A 10,821-nucleotide genomic window follows, 5' to 3' on the forward strand; every position below is an offset into this window, starting at 1 on the left:
CTTGATTCCCCCAAACACCTTTCTAGAAATATCCTTCTCCTCTAGTGTTCTCCATTTCAGTTATTGAAACCATCATTCACTGAGTTGCACAGACCAAAAAGTAGAAGTCATTTACAATTTTTTTCTCTCCCCTCACCTCTTCTAAGTTATCAAAACCACCTGGGGTGCAGGTCTGCCACCAAAATATATTCCAAGTCCAGGTACTTTTCTTTACTCCATTATCACCACCCAGGTCCAAGCCACCAATCCCTCCCCTGAGCTGCTTCAAGAACTACTTGAATAGTGTCCCAACCAACAGACTTGATGCATTTCAATGCAGCCACCACACAGTGGCCAGAGAAGTTTTTTTAAAAATGTAAATTTGTTCTTGTTACTCTCTGCCTAAAACCCTCTAAGGGTTTCCTATTACACTTAGAACAAATTCCTGACCCGGCCTATGTTGTCCTGAGTGGCCTCTGCCTCCCTCTCTACTGTCACATCTACCATTCTCCCCTTCTGTCTGTATATTTCATGCCTGGCCTTCTGGCTTTTCCTCAAACATGCCAGCCTTTTTCCTCAAGGACCTTCAATGAACACTGTAATCAGGTCACCATTCAGCAAATACTCATTCTCTGCTTCATCCCAGAGTGGGTGGGATTCTTCCCCACTCTTTGACCATGACTTTGGCCATGAGGCGTGCTTTAGCCAATGAGATGTTATCACACACAAGGGAAACTGAGACTTGATATGTGTTTTGCAGCATGGGGCTTGCCTTCTAGCTCTTCTGCCACTGCTGTGAGAAAAACTTTTTCTGGATGGTCCCAAAATGAGGAGAAACATGAATCAAAGCTGAACTAGCTGTCTTACAAACCTGAGGTTTGAAGCAGAGCTTCCTGAGCAGGGTCACCCTGGTGAACTCAGAGACATATGAAGAGGATTAGATGATTTGTTTTAAGTAACTGAGTTTTAGGGTAGTTTGTTATGCAGCATTTTGGTGGCAAAAGCTGACTGATACAACTATTTATTTTAAAACCCATCCCACTGCTACCCCATTCAATCTGTATAGTCTTTATTTGTCCATTTATTTTTTGTCTTTTGTAAGTAAAAGCAGGAATCATTTTTTTTGTCTTGTTTCTTATATTCTCAGAACACAAAATAATCCCTCTCCATAGTAGGCACTCAGTAAATATTGTTAAGTGGATGAATTAATGAGGTGTCCAAGCACCCCTCCCTGGTGGTTTTAGGGGGGCTGTGTCTCCCTCATGTCTCACAAGGACATTTTCATTCTCCAATCTGTGAATGATGAAATCCAGGAAGCAAACTCTCTTGGAGAGAGTCCTAGCCAAATGGTATGAGAGAATACTTCCCTTTGAGGGAGTCTTGAATATTATTTTTAAATGCAACTGACATTTTGTAAGTTACCATTAAGGAAAAGTGGTAGTATGGTGGTCCTAAAGCCACATGTTGGTGTTTCCAATTTGGTGAGCCAGTTTGTGCAGAAAGAATAGGTAGAGGCAAGTTTTTAGAGGCAGATGATTGAGTGAACAATATAGCATTCCGAGTCTGGAAACAGCTGCTGTAACCAATACTACAGGCCTCAGAGTAATCTAAAGATTACATTGAAATTCATTTATTGAAAATCTCTATGACAGGCACTTCGCCAGGTTAATTTGATGGAACCCTGCACTGTGAAGTAGGGTTCACAGAATGATATTATTCCCATTGTGTAGGTTAAAAAGAATAAAAAGCTGTAGGGTTTAAATAAGGATAAGAGGACTTATTAAGTAGAGCTTGGATAGGACTGAACAATGCTTTCATTTCTAAAGCAACAGCTAATCTTTGTAATATTAATACCGGATCCAAGTACAAGTCAAAGAAAATCTTGTATTAACGTGTTGAAGAAAATATTATGCCAACTAAAGGACAGGCTAACACTTTTAACCTAAAAGTACAATTAGTAAAAAGTCGGATTGGATTCTAGTTGCAAATTGATTCTAATTCATCAGTTTAACCTTGTTTTTTCTCCCTTTCCAGGCTTAGGTGTGTTACACATATTAAAGAAATACACTTTTTATTTCAGAATCCTCCTTCTTATTATAAGGACTATGTAGACCCTCAGTGGGCTCTGCATGCACTGAATTGCTTTAACTGGGATGGAAGATTAGAAAGTGTGAAAGAAGAATGAGGGAGAAAGCGAGGTTACAGCCCAAGAGGAGTGGAAGTCACCAGCCTGGGAAGGAGAACATTTCCCACTTTGTACTCTAGGTGGAGGCACTAGTATGTACAGACAGAAAAAACCAGATAAGCCCTCTTGGGGTATGGGCCATATTTTAATGTCATCCTAACTCATTAAGCCAAAGAATGTTGGAACTGAAAGGGCTGTATGGAACAAGTAGTCTTATACTTTAATTTTACGCAGAAGGAAACACAGACCTAGATACTCTGCGTGGGTTACAAATTTCCTCCACCTTCTCACTCTCCATCACATTGGTCCTGACTGCTCAGAGTCTAACCTTACTCCTGATCCCAGAGGAAGGTTATGTTCCACCATCAGTCAAGCTATTTAGAGAAATTAATGTATCTTCTGTGAGTTTCTCTATTATTAGGACAACATCCCCACAACACGTTGGAAAACATCCAGAGGGTATCAGTCACCATAAAATGGACTTGCCTTTTGAACAGGCCGATATTTTTTGTCTTCTGTTATATAACATCTTGCTTTTGACATTATCAGTTTCAGTTGCTATCTTTCAGTAGACGTAAAATCTTTACCTCCTAAGTGAGGGATTCTCTACTCATATGGTCTTTTGTCGCTCCTTCACTGTGTAATATCGTCAGCTTTTTTCTACGTCCTCTCTGGCCCTGAAGTCAAATAAACATGGTCATGAATCAGGGATCCACACTCAAATGCCTACACGGACCAGGAAGGTAACCTATCCTTTTTACGTCCTATTTAAGGGGGCCATTTACTTACCACTGAGCTTCAGATGATCTTTCTCCATGCAGAAACAGACCCAAGATGGCAGATCTTCCAACTTTTCAGCATTTTCCAGAAATTCAGATTTTTATGGAAATGTCACAATCTTTAAATGCAAATGTTTAGTTCAATTTTCTTTTTTACAACCCTCACTAGACAAATTGAAATGTCTATGTGACTGAATTCAGCCTCAAGATCCACCATTTTGCTAGTCCTTGGTTTAGATCCTATTCCTAAAACTTTCTGCCTTTGTGGCTTTAGATTTTAACTCTCTGAACCTCTCTCATCATCTGTAAAATAAAAATAATAATTACTGTCTAAAAGATGGTAATGGGAATTATATTTGTTTTCACATGGTACATATATATCACAGTGTGTATGTAACAGACACTCGATAAACGTTAGCTTGTGCATCCAGTTGTAAGCTACACACATTCCTTCCTTTTATTCTTATTTTCCCTGTCTTCTTTCTACTTTATATTTTATATACCTTAATTCTTATTTTCCCTGTCTTCTTTCTACTTTCTATTTTATATACCTTAATCTTTTTAAATCATTCCAGTATCTATTCACAAAATCTTAACTTAGACTCCATCTCAGAGATTTTGTGTGAAACTTACCCTTCTCTTTTCTCTCCAAAGATGAATATTCTTTTTCCTCTTTCCTTTCCAATTTTGAGGTCTTTTAATAATAGTCCAATATATGACTTTTATCCCCCTGTGGCTTGTTTTTTAACTGAGGTATAATTTACATACTGTGAAAGGCATAGATCCTATGTATAAAGATTGATGTGTTTTGACAAATGTTTGAATTTGTGTAATTCAAAACCCAATAAAGATGAAGATCATTTCCTTCATACCTGAAAATTTTCTCATGCACATTCCTGGTGAATTCCTCTGACATCACAGGCAAACACTTAGTTTTACCTATTCTGGATGTTCATAAAAGTGGAATAAAACATTATATACTTGTTGTGAGTGTCTACTATTGCTCAATATAATGTGTTTGAGATTAATTTATGTTATTGCACGTATCAGCAGTTTGTATCTCTTTATTACTGCTTGTTATTCTACTGTAGAAATGTACTAGAATTTGTTTATACATTCTCCTGTGAAATGGACATTGCGTTTTTCCAGTATGGAGCTATTTTGAATAAAGCTCTTAGGAACATTCAAATATAAGTATTTTCCTGGACATGTATTTTCATTGCTCTTGTATAAATACCAGGAATGGAAGTGCTGGGTTATAGAGTAGGTGTGTGTTTTACTCAAAAAGAAATTGCCAGGGCCGGCCCCATGCCTTGGCGGTAAAGTGCGCGCGCTCCACTGCTGGCGGCCCGGGCTCGGATCCCGGGCGCGCACCGTCGCACCGCTTCTCCAGCCATGCTGAGGCCGTGTCCCACATACAGCAACTAGAAGGATGTACAACTATGACATAGAACTATCTACTGGGGCTTTGGGGGGGGAAGAAATTGCCAGTTTTTTATGTGGTTGTACCATTTTAAAATCACGCCAGCAAAATCCTTGCTAACATTTGCTGTTGCCATTCTTTTGAATTTTAGCCATTATATTGGGCATACAGCAGTATCTGATTTTACTTTGCTTTTCTTTGATGACTAAAGATGCTGAACTGTTTCATGCGCATAGTGGACATTCTTATATTTTTCTTTGGGAAGCGTTTGTCCAGGTCTTTACGTATTGTTTAATCGGGTTGTTTGCCTTTTTATTACTGTGTTATAAGGTTTTCTTGGCAGATACATGTATTGCAAATATTTTCTCCCAGTTTGCAACTTGCCTATTTTTATAAAAATGTCTTTCAATGAACAAAAGCTTTTAGGTTTGATGAAATCTAATTTATCACTTTATCCTTTCTGGTTAGTGCTCTTAAGATCCTAAGAAATCTTTGCCCACCCCGATGTCACGAAAATATTCCTCCACGTTCGCTTTTAGAAACTTCATAACTTTGGCTTTTCAATTTAGATCTATAAAACATCTCTAATTATTTTTTGAGAATACTATACAGATCAAGATTCAAAATTCCCTTTTGATGTTCAGTTGCTCCAGAATCATTTGTTGAATGGATTTTTGTTTCCCTGTTGAAATTCTCGGGCACCTGCTTTGAAAGACTATTGATCATATATGTATAGATCTATTCTCTTTCATTGATCTTTTTGCCTGTCCTTATGTAAATGTCACACTGTCTTGATTATCGTGGCTTTATAGTAGCTTTGACATTAACAAGTATGAATTCCTCCACTTTATCTTCTTCCAAATCATTTTTGCTACTTTAGGTTCTTCGCATTTCCTATAAATTTTTAAACTGGGTTCTTTGTTTATATTTTAAAAAGTCTTATTTTGATTGAGATTGCTTTGAATCTAGAGACCAAATTGGGGATGATTCATATCGTCAAAATATTGAGTCTTCAACATTGCATATTCTCCACTTAATTTAGGTCTTTTTAAATTTCACTTTTCTCAGCGATGTTTTGCAGTTTTCAGGCTAGGGATCTATTTTATTAAATTTTATTTTTTAATTGTTTATTGTTAGCACATAGACATCAGGTAGATATTTGTATATTGTCATTGTATCCTGTAATCTTGCTAAATTCACTTATTAGATCTACTAGCTTTTTTGTATCTTCCTTTAGATTTTCCACCTAAACAATCATATTCTCTGCCAATAAAGACACTCTTATGTCTTCCTTCTAAACTTTAAGTCCTTTGCTTCTTTGTTGTTGTTGTTTTTCTAATTGAATTTGCTGAGACCTTCAGTACAATGTTGAATAAAACTGGCAAGAGCAGAAATCCTTACCGTATTCTTGATTTTAAGCGAGAGGAGTTCAATATTTAACAAATAAATTTTATGCTAACTGTAGGTTTTTCCTTCTTTTCCTAGTTTGCTGAGAGTTTTTGTCATTAACGGATGTTTAATTTTTTCAAGTACTTTTTCCACAGCTATTAAGATATCACATAAATTTTATCCTTTCTATTAATGTGATGAATTATTTGCACTGATTTTTAAAAATAATAAATCAATATTTTGTTATTGGGGTGAACCTTGCTATGTCTTGTCTTATTATCTTTTCTATATATAGTCAGATGTACTTTGCTCATATTTTGTCAAGGATTTTTTCATGTCTTTTCATGAGAGATGGTGGTCTGTAGTTTTCTTTTCTTGGAATATATTTGACTAATTTTGGTATCAGAATTATTCCGGCCTCATAAAATGAGGTGGGAAGGCATCTTTCCTCTTCTGTCTCCTGAAAAGTTTGTATAAGATTGGTGTTATTGTTTTAACTTTGGTTAGAATCTACCAGTGAAAACACCTCGGCCTGGTGGGAAAGTTTAAATTTTTGAATTTCTTTTTTTTAACAAATCTATTACTCTTTATATGTTTGATTTCTTTTATCTAATCTATCTTTTATCTAAAACTAATCATGATTACAGAAGGGCCAGCCTGTCCTTATTTGTAAGTCTTTTCATGTAGGTCTACAAGATGCTGAGAGTACCACAAATTATTTAAGACATGGATAACCAACAGTTTAAATGAACATACATGTCAAGACTGACACATCACAATAACTGTCTTTCATTGTGATCATACTAGGAAACCATCTATTAATTCTGATATTATGATCACAATACTGAGATGCTGCCTCAGCAAGTATCCCATTGTTTTTAAATGCAGATATATAACCTGACTGGATTATCCTTGTTTTAATGATTAGTGTCTTTCAATGAATTTTACTATATTATCTAAGTTATCAAACTTATTCATATACATTTGCTCATAATATTTCTTTATTATCTCTTCATTGTCTGGAGGATGTATGGCAACATTCTCTTTTTTCATTGCTGGTGTTGTCTGTGTTTTTCTTGGTCAATTTTGTTGGAGATTTTTCAGTTTTATTTGTCTTTTCAGAAAACCAACTTTGGCTTTGTTGATTTTGCCCATTATTTGTTCTTTATTTTATTGATTTTTAGTTTTATCATTATTATTATTTCCTTTTACTTACTTTAGGTTTAAATTATTCTTCCTTCTCTATTTTCTTTAGGTTAGGATTAGAACATTGATGTCAAACTTTTTCTCTTGTATTATATAAACATTTAAATCTGTAAATTTCCATCAAATCATGGTTTTTGCTGTTTTACACTAATTTTGATAAGTAGTATTTTCATTACTATTCATTTAAAAATGTTTCATAATTTCCTTGTGAACTTTTATTTGATCCACAGAGTGCTGGATCCCACCCCCAGACTTTCTGATTCAGTAGAGCAGGTTGGGGTCAGAGAATCAGCATTTCCAACAAATTCCCACATGATGCTAATCTTGCTGTCTGAGGACGAGACTTGAGGGGCCACTGTTCTCAGGCATGGTTCTTACTCTTAAGGTGCAGCCTTCCTCTGGTTTTTTCACTCTAGCAGTTTGGAAATCCAATTTCTTCCAACACCTGCCTACTTCTAGAATCTCTGCTCTGCTCTTACCTTCCCAACAATTATTCTGTGCTAGGCCTGTGGAGTCAAGCCCTACGCTGCACTGTTTTGTGTTCAGCCAAATATCTGTAGGGACCAGTATGCAGATTTCTGAGGCTCCTTCTCTATGCTACTTGTGCCACAGAATACAGCAGCGTCAGCAGTTCCCTAATAGGATCACTGTTTTCTTTGCCCAGCAAGGCTGCTGCCTTCTTTTCTCGGTTCTTCCTTCCCGTGCAGCAGTCTGAGAAGTGCCTGGGCAGAAAACCAGAGTGAACATGGGACTCGGCTCACACGTTATCCTTCTTCCAGGAATTATAGTTATGGGCTGCGTTTTTCCCAAAGCTTGAAAAGAGTTGTTTCATATATTTTATCTTATTTTGTTGATTTTTATGGCAGGAAGATAAACCTTATATCCATTACCCTCCTGTGGCTAGGACTGGCTGTGTATATACCTCATTATTACAACTCCTTACACTCAACTGAATGAATGACGTTCTTTCAAATAGCTAGTTGCTTTACCTTTCTTTCAATTCTCATTTTGCACTCTCTAATTCCTGCTCCAATTGTAAAAGACACAGCAAAATATTTAATATTTGGAACTCAATTAAATGGGAGGGACTATCAGTGAACCAGAAATAACTCTCTACGTAACACTTTGATTGAAACAAGGTAAATGGCAACAAACAACTTGATATAAAGGAATCTGTTTTTCAGGTATTCATTCATTTTTAATTAATTTATTTGACATGTTTATTGAACATACTTTTTGTCAAGCACTTAGCTAAAGATGGGGGATTAAACAGTGAATAAGAGACACATAATTCTTTTTTTATGGTCTGGAGGGAGAAAGTATGAAAGAAAAATCTAACTGCGTAGATGCCAAGAGTTCTCCTTGGTTGGCATCTATCCTGGTGAATTCACAGTAGTTTAGGATCCAGAAAATTGATCATGTCTTAGTTCTAGTTATAATAAAACCATAGGCAACCAATTCACCATAACTGAACTCACCAGAGAGTAAAGTACCTTAATCAGAATAGCAATTTCTTAATTTACACTAAGATCTCTGACTTTCACGGTGTCTGCTCTCACACTCTCAGGCCAAGACATTCTTTCATTGTGCACAAGTCTATTATAATTAGGAATTGTTTTGTGAGAATGAAATCAGCACAAAGTCTGTTAAATGATAAGAATGGTTTCTGGCACCAGGCTCTGGTAATCTAATACTTTATCTCCACAGTAATAATAGCTAATACTTGTTAAGCCATTACTTTCTCACAGCATTTCAATGTGGTACACACAGTTATAATCCCCATCTTACAAATAGAGACACTGAGGCACAGAGAGTTTGAGTAACCTAGTAGAGCTGGGATTCAAACATGTGGAGTCTGGCTCAAGATCCCAAGTTCTCCACTGTTCATCTATAGGGCCATGCAGAGTCCAACATATCAAGATCTGATATAGTGATTCTTGCGATGGGCAGTACTTGTATTGAGACTGCTAGGACGCATCACTTCTTTCTCTGTACTTTTCTATGTTTCCGTGACTGGCTAACATCTCTTTGACTAATACATTATTTCTTTTTTCTTTTTATTTTTGGTGAGGAAGATCAGCCCTGTGCTAACATCTCCCAATCTCCTCTTTTTTTTTTTTTTTTTTTGCTGGGGAAGAGTGGCCCTGGCCTAACATCCATGCCCATCTTGCTCCACTTTGTATGGGATGCCACCACAGCGTGGCTTGCCAAGTGGTGGGTCGGTGTGCACCCGGGATCCGAACCGGCAAACCCCGGGCCGCCACAGTGGAGCGTGCGCACTTAACCACTTGTGCCACTGGGCCGGCCCCCAATACATTATTTCTTTAGATATGATAATGAATTGAATCATGTTTCAGTGAAGTTTTTCAGGTGGCTTTGAATAACTCTCCTTAATCTATTATTGTTAGTTTATGGGGAAATCTCAACCTAGAACACTGGAGGTAGTATCCGCATTCAGAAATATTATATTTGGCTTCAGTATTTTTAAAATTCAATTTGTTGCCATGTGTTTAATATGGCAATATTTCACATTTTACAAAACTCACATTTGCATAGGTTATCTTGAAAAAATCAGAAAATTTAGAAACAGTGGACCCATGTTCCACACAGTGGCAATCTGCTAGAGCTTTCCAGGCTGCTATCCATATTCATTAGCATCACTTGTTTAACAGCTTCTAACATTTTCATCACCAATTCTTGATAAGTAGTTTAATTTGGAGGAAAATAATTACTGAAATCATTTCATCAAATTGTATATAGATCTAACTTATTACTTTTAATATTCAGAGTTGTCTATAATTGGAGTGCATTATTTATTTAAACATTTTCCTGTCAAAATACATTCAAAATATTTCTTTCTATGAGGGGCAGCATATTGTAATTGTTAAGAGCATGGCTTTGAATCTCTGCTCTGTTACTTAGCAGCCTTGCAACCTCAAGGAAGTGATTTACTTCTCTGTCTGCCAGTTTTCCTTATCTATAAAATGGTGATTAAAAAATGTGCTTATCTCATGGACTCTTATAAGGATTGAGGAAAGTGCTTGATGTACAAGTGGTTGTTAGATGGTTTTTTGCTCTGGCATACGATACAAGAGTGCACCTTTTGGAACATTTACAAATACTCCTTTAGGTTAGATTTTTAGAAGTCAAACCACTGAGTCAAAGATATATGTGCTTTAAATTTTTATAGCTAGTATATTGAAAAATTATTCCCCAAAAAGAGTGTTTTAATTACATACTCATCAATAGTGTGTGCCCTGGTAAATACTGGGAATTATTATTTTAAAAATTTGGCCAGTCTATTGTTCAAGAAATGACTTTGTTGTTTTATTTTGCATTTCTCTGATACCTAGTGAGACTGATTGTAATAGTTATGTAACTCTATGTGATATTGTGATTTATAATAAGAAATACATATTTGGTCTTTGTCCCCATTTCTGGCACAGAGGTGCTAAAACCCTTGGAATTTTCTAAATAAGAGAGTGATAAAGGTGTCTTTTGTTATATTAACGAGGAGGCTCTTGGACCTCACCTAAGGATGGGTGCTGGTCGCCAGGAGAATCAACTATGTGATTAGAGGATAGGAACTTTCAGGACCCTGGATCCCACCACCTTCAGGGATGGGGGAGGGGCTGGAGATTGAGATCAATCGCCAATAGCTAATAATTGAATCAATCATGGCTATGTAATGAAGCCTCCATAAACCCCCAAAAGAACAGGCTTCACAGAGCTGGGTTGGTGAACACGTGGAGATGTGGGGAAAGTGGCACATTCTGAGAGAGCAGGGAAGCTCTGTGCCCTTTCCCCATACCCTGCCCTATGCATCTCTTTCATCTGACTGTTCCTGAGTTATATTCTTT

The sequence above is a fragment of the Ceratotherium simum genome, chromosome 25, assembly GCF_057802395.1.
Source record: "Ceratotherium simum simum isolate JZ-2026a chromosome 25, ASM5780239v1, whole genome shotgun sequence".
In the NCBI taxonomy this organism is placed as follows: domain Eukaryota; kingdom Metazoa; phylum Chordata; class Mammalia; order Perissodactyla; family Rhinocerotidae; genus Ceratotherium; species Ceratotherium simum.